General features: G+C 44.3%; 1 long non-coding RNA gene across 1 annotated transcript; it reads left to right on the forward strand.

Annotated features, from left to right (window-relative positions):
- Nucleotides 1–470: 470 nt before the first annotated feature.
- LOC128138150 (uncharacterized) lies at nucleotides 471–1,353 on the forward strand. The gene is made up of 2 exons (XR_008233965.1): nucleotides 471–665; nucleotides 879–1,353. It is a non-coding gene; the product is annotated as an uncharacterized LOC128138150 (long non-coding RNA).
- Nucleotides 1,354–6,659: the final 5,306 nt, after the last annotated feature.

A 6,659-nucleotide genomic window follows, 5' to 3' on the forward strand; every position in this document is an offset into this window, starting at 1 on the left:
ATATACTCAAATATTCTAAGATACAGATCTATTAGAGAAAAAGGAGTGCAAGGTAAGGAGCATCATGTTGCATTTATTGCTAAACACCTGTTTTCATTTCATTCAAACTAGAAAGTAAACAAAGATTGTACCTGCAAAAGAATTGGAATAGCTGTCTTTCTTTCCCAGAGTGAGCATACAAGCACTGGGGAGCAGTATGCAGGATCAGAACTTCAGCCTGCTCTGGGTGGTAAACCCTCAGGAGAGGAAAGAGAAACCCCGCTCTTTTAAATACAGCTCTTCTTGTCTTAATAGTTCTTCTTGTTAGATTGTTTTGGCAGTCAGACTCTAAGCACGTGACTAAACTGTTAAAAAATCAGGATATTTAAGGATTACTTACTGTGTTAAATCCCCTTACAAGCAGTGCACTCTATTGCCTTGTGGATAGTATAATGCCATGACTGGCAATTTTCCTTTCCTTTTCTAGTACAAGGACGCATTTATGAAGGCAAATCCAGGGTACAGGTGGTGCCCCACAACAAACCGACCTGTGAAATCCCAGACATCCACTGATACAAACAGGAAAAAGCTATGGGCCTTTGCTTCAGACTCTGCAAAAGATTTACCAAGCCCGAGGAAAGTGACAAAAAGTGACAAAATGCCACAGCGTAACATTGGGATGGCAGGTGAAGTTTCCATCCACGTTCCTCAAACATAGCAGCCTCTTTTTGTTGGAGGATGCAGTGTTGGAATCAAACAGCAAGACCGGTTTCCTTTACTGCACATGGTACTGTAGTGCAAATACCTTTCATGTCCCAAATAAAGTTGCCAAGATTCTAGTTAAACCTCTGCAGAAGAACCTAAAGTTTTCCTTAGGCTTGGTTTTACTCTTTTAACAGATCCGACACAAATGGGAGGCCTGAGTATGCTGCTTTTAGCAGGGGAACATGCCCTGACTGCACAAGAGGTAAGGAACTCTCTTCTCTCCCTTACCGCGAGCCCTCAGTTTAAAGAGAGCTCTGAGGAAGAGTATTTGACCAGTGGGAAATGCAATTTAAGGTACATACCTCAGGTGGGACTGAAGAGTGAGCTCTGTGATAGGAGTCTTGTATCCCAGCCATGAATGTAGAGGTTGGGCCCAGTTTTTGTATCAGTTCAGTATTACCTCTGCTGAGTGAGTGTTTGATTAGAGCAGGCAAGTGTGCCCCCTGAGAGGATGTTGTCACAGGTGGAAGGCTTGAAATGCAGTGAGTGTGTTAAGACACAGGTGGTTTGCAATCTCTTTTGGGCAAGGATTTCATCTGCTTGTGTAATGCCTCGCACAACTGTGGCCTTGGCACCAACAGCAAAATAAATACCTGATAATTTGCTCCTCCTAATATGCGCACCGCGTCAAGTCAGTTACACAATTTATATGCAAGTTATACATACATATTCATAAAATAATTAGCATAGTCATGAAACCAGGCAAGTGCTAACAAGCAATCAAAGTGTTGCAGGATATTCCCATTCACTAGGTCTTTCTGCCTAAAAAGAAATTTGTAGTTCAGATGCCATCACAAACATTTTGTTTTTACGAAGGGTTCTAGTAAATAAGTGTTCCTGCATATCTCTAGTAGTGCAGGGACCTCTGGTCTTTCTTTACACTGATGATTATTTATGATGTGGTTTTTGGGCCAGCTTTGAAAATCGTTCAAAAGTTGCCTTGTAGGTTGGGTAAAATAGGTAGTCGCTGCTGGAACTCTCTAGCCTGCAAAGAAGAGACGTGGAAGCGAGGAGGGTTTCTTTTTTCTGTTGCTGTTGTTACTGGGAGGAAAGGCAATAATTGACTCTCTCTCTGTGATACCCCCAAATGCCAAATGTGTAGTGCACTTGAGATGGATTGCTCCTGTACTGCCAAGACTGAGCCAAGGTTCCTCAATGCTTTGCACACTGGTGTGAGCAGTGGAAGTCTTTGTGCAGCTGGGCTTCCTGTGCTGCAGCATGAAAACCAAGAAACGTGAGGGTAAGGCTGGCAGAGAAGTGAAAAGAAAGTGATTATTTTGTGCTAAAAGGAGAATGTCTTGTAGTCTTCAAAGTTGGAATCTCTCCACTTGGAATTTAAAAACTGTGTTTACTATGCTGTTATGGTTAAATGAGGGGGAAGGTGTATTGTAGTCACAGCTACTCAGTTCCATTAAGAAGGGTCTTTGCCTTCTGAGTTGAGCTTTCTTGGTTTTACATGAAAAGTGCCTCAAGCAGTACGATTTCAGATGCCAGTGAAGGAATAAAATCTACGTGTGGATTTAGAGGCGAATCAAAAAGGATGTCGTGTGACTGTTTTAGTATATGAACTTTTTAAATCAGGATTTTCTTTTTTTTTTTTTTTTTTTTTTTTTTTTGAGCAGAAGGCCCACTTCCCATGCACCTACATAAAGACCATTTTCTCTGGTAGAATCGTGCAGTATGGCTTGTGATGTAATATTTATTTTATGTATAAGCTGGACTATGCTGTGCTCTTTTGGGCTTGTAGTATTCTTTTGAAACCCGGCCCTCCACATCAAAGAGGCAAGCTGTGTAATCTGCTTCCCCCGAAAGTGTAGAGCAAAAGAACTGTCATAAATACAGCCTGAATAAAACTAGCGGAGGGATTTGTTGGCTGTTGTTAGAATCATGATGGGCCAGAAATTAGCCCCCGCTTACTAGTGAGTTACTAGATTTTAATTGTCCTACGCTATCTGGGAAGCAGGTGTGTGTCAGGGCACTTTCCCAGGCAATAAAGCTACCCCTCTCTGATTCTTTCTGAGGGTCCCCTTTGTAAAATGCTGCATCCTCCAGAACAATCCGGGTGCTTGGTATTCCCAAAGGGATGAAGTTCAATCCGCGTGCCAGCAGGAGTTATGTCTCCAGCTGTGCTTCTGTGCATGGAGAAACTTCCTCGGTTTCTTTGCTTGGCAGACCTGCTGCGTCTTCCATTCTCCTCGTCTCCCTTTCGATTCAGTGTTTCAGTGGTGATTAGGTATGGAGCAAATCTTTCTCAGGCTTGTGTTTCCCCAAAGGCAGTAGAGATCCTAAAGCTCTTTAGGCTTGGGTAAGTGAACAGCACTTGTGGCTTCCCATCCTCGGGCCTGTGGACAGAGGAGACATAGGACGTTCACCATTGCGTGCCTATGGGACAACCTATGGTTGGATTTCTATGCTTCCACATGAGAGCAGTTTGGTGCTCCAGCCAGTGTTTGGGAGGTTAGCAGAACATGCTAGGAGGTGGTATTGACGTGCGGAAAACAGACTCCACAATCAGTGAGATTGTAAAGTAGGTATGTTCATTCAGCGCTGGGCAGCACGGGGGGTAGTCCCACCAAAGTCGTGCGCGCCCGACTCGGCAGTTTGTCTCAAGTTTATACAGTCAAGTGTTACATATTCACAATATGCCTATACATATGCATGACCTATCCCCGCTTCTTATTAAAATTAGCTCCGAGAGGTCATTGCCATAGTCTCCTCTCAACTGCGCTTGCGCAGTGCCTCTTTATGGTGGTCGTCTGGTGGTCGCAGAGATGAAGATAGATGACTCCTCTTCGTCACGGCTAGTAACCTTTTTTCTTGCGCAGGCTCAGTGATTTCTTGGTATTCACCCAAGCCGCAAGACCAGTCTTAGCTGGCTCTTGGGGCCTGCTCCTGCTTCTTATCAGGAACTGTCTCTACCTCATTGGCTAGTCCTTGGGACCAGCTCTTCTTATCAAAGACTGTCTTTGCCTCAGCTAATTTCAACAATGTAAGCGCTAAACATCATCTCTCATCCCCCTTTATTATGTCTACTGAGATTCTTTTGACTCCCCTTGTCTCAGTCCCCCCTTTTCTAGAAAATAGTAAATTCTTTTACTATATCTAATCCTAGTACTTCTAATACATTGTTTCCCTATCTAGCATCCTCTCAAAGTATTTGTTGGTCTCGAGATTTCGTCGTAACTGATTCTTTTTCCATTCACTGTAAGAGTCTCCCCAAATATTTTCAGTAATATTTAAGCAACGGCCAGTAATTAAGACCTCTTTAGGGTCAGGGACCTCCAGATCAAAGCTGAGTCCCCGCTGGGTATTTCCCTTTCCATAAAGGCATAATCCATTCCTGTCTGGCCCGTCCTTAATAAGAGATGTCCAATTTGTGGTTGGGACTCCTAAAAAGGGGAGTTCCATGTTCCCCTGAGGAAGGGGATTACATACCCAACAATCTGATAAATTTAGTACTTTCGAGATACTCTCTGTCATATTTAAATAAGTATTTCGATCCCAAGCCTGCCCCTTAGGCAAGGTCCAACTCAGGAGCATGACAATCAATGTCTTGCAAATTTGAGCCTCAAAGGTCCCTTTTCTTGTGAAGTCCATTGTCCTTTGGGTGCCTTCTTCACCCTAGTGTGATGGATCCAGGCGCCCTGTTCCTTGATCCTAATCGCGGTGAAGGAGGTAAGTAATACTTGAAATGGTCCTTCCCACTGCGGCTCCAGAGTTTTTTCTGTAAGAGACTTCATATACACATAATCTCCTGGTTGTATATTATGTACAGGCCCATCCAAACCTCTCCCTCGAGTCCCTCCCACATGCTTCCTGATTTTATTGAGTTGTTTACCTAATGCTACCATGTAAGAAGTCATAATTTCATCCCCCGCTTGTACAGACACCCCTCTCTGTATCCCATAGGGTTGTCCGTACAGAATTTCAAAGGGGCTCAGTCCTTCCCTCACCCTTGGTCTTGTTCGTATACGCAGAAGGGCTAAAGGGAGAGACTGAGGCCATGTCAAATTTGCTTCTTGTCCTAATTTCACAATTTGCTGTTTGATTAAGTGGTTCATTTTTTCCACTTGACCACTCGACTGGGGGTGATATGGAGTATGAAGCTGCCAATCTATACCCAAATAGCGGCTAATTTGTTGTACTATTTTTGAGACAAAATGTGGTCCTCTGTCAGAGGATATGGTTGCTGGAACCCCAAAATGTGGTATTATCTCTTGCACCAGTATTTTAGTTACCTCCCGAGCTTTAGCCGTTCTTGTTGGGAATGCTTCTGGCCAACCTGAAAAGGTATCCGTTAATACCAATAAATATTGATACCCCCCTTTTCTTGGAAGTTCTGTAAAATCAATTTGCCATTGTTGTCCAGGCCCATTGCCTTTTCCAATCTGGCCCATTTCCAGCTTTGGGGTATTTTTAGGATTAGTCTGGAGGCAAAGATCACACTGTTGAGTCACCTGTCTCACCGTGGGGTATAAATTTCTAGCCACAATTTCTCTTATCAAATGATTATACAGAGCCTCTGTTCCCCAACGTCTTTTCCTATGTTCCTCCCGTATCAAATGCCATAATAAGCAAGAGGGAACGATTAGCTTTACTTGTGGGGTATGAGCCCACCCCTCTTCATTATATGACCCTTCTAAATCTGTAATGAGCTTCTGATCTTCCTTGGTGTATTCTGGCTTACCTTCTAGGGAAATCTGCCTATCAGGAATTAAGGCCCCTTCTGTTTTTACCTTTGTTTGGCCACTTGTTCTGCCTCCCTGTCCGCCAGCTCATTCCCTCTTTCCAAATCTGAGCTCACTTTCTGGTGTGCCTTAATATGCATAATTGCTACTTTCTTAGGGAGCTGGACAGCTTCCAGTAACTTCAGAATTTCTTCTGCGTGTTTGATATTTTTCCCTTGAGAACTCAATAGTCCTCTCTCCTTCCAAACTGCTCCATGTGCGTGTACAACTCCAAAGGCATATTTTGAGTCTGTATAAATGTTCACAACTTTGCCTTGGGCCAATTCCAGGGCGCTGGTTAGAGCAATTATTTCTGCCTTCTGTACAGAGGTGTTCATAGGCAAAGCCCCTGATTCTATTACCTCTTGGCTGGTGGTGACGGCGTATCCCACATGTCGATTACCATTTAGGACGTAACTGCTTCCGTCTGTGAACCAAGTTTCCCCGTTTTCCATGGGGCTGTCTTTCAGGTCCGGGCGACTGGCGTATGTTGCTTCGATGGTTTCCAAACAGTCATGATGTACCGGTTCTCCTGTGTTCCCGCTGAGAAAAGAAGCTGGGTTGACAATGTTAGTGACTACAATCTCCACATCATCCTGCTCTACCAATATAGCTGGATATCTCAGGAATCTTTGCGGAGAGAGCCAGTGTCCACCTTTCGCTTCCAGTACTGCTGATACTGTGTGAGACACCAAAACAGTCATTTTCTGGCCCAGAGTAAACTTTCGGGCTTCCTGTATATTCAATATCACAGCCACAACCGCCCGCAGGCATCCAGGCCAACCTTCTGCAGTCGTGTCTAACTGCTTAGAAAGGTAGGCAACTGCCCGTCGATACGGACCCAGGTTTTGTGCTAATATTCCCAGGGCAATGCCCTGCTTCTCGTGGGAGTAAAGAAGAAACGGCTTACTCACATCTGGGAGTCCTAAGGCCGGGGCCGACATCAAAGCCTTTTTCAGTAGCTCAAAGGCTCGTTCGGTCTCCTTGTCCCACTCAAGGTGTTTCTGCTCAGTGGCTGTCAATGCATACAGTGGTTTAACAAGCAATCCATAATTATAGATCCACAATCGGCACCACCCCATCATTCCAAGAAAAGTCCGTAACTCTTTTACTGTCTGAGGTCTCCGAGTTTGGCATATTGCCTCTTTACGGGCCTGTCCCAAAGTTCTTTGTCCCGCACTAATTTCA

Source organism: Harpia harpyja (genome assembly GCF_026419915.1).
Source record: "Harpia harpyja isolate bHarHar1 chromosome W unlocalized genomic scaffold, bHarHar1 primary haplotype SUPER_W_unloc_3, whole genome shotgun sequence".
In the NCBI taxonomy this organism is placed as follows: Eukaryota; Metazoa; Chordata; class Aves; order Accipitriformes; family Accipitridae; genus Harpia; species Harpia harpyja.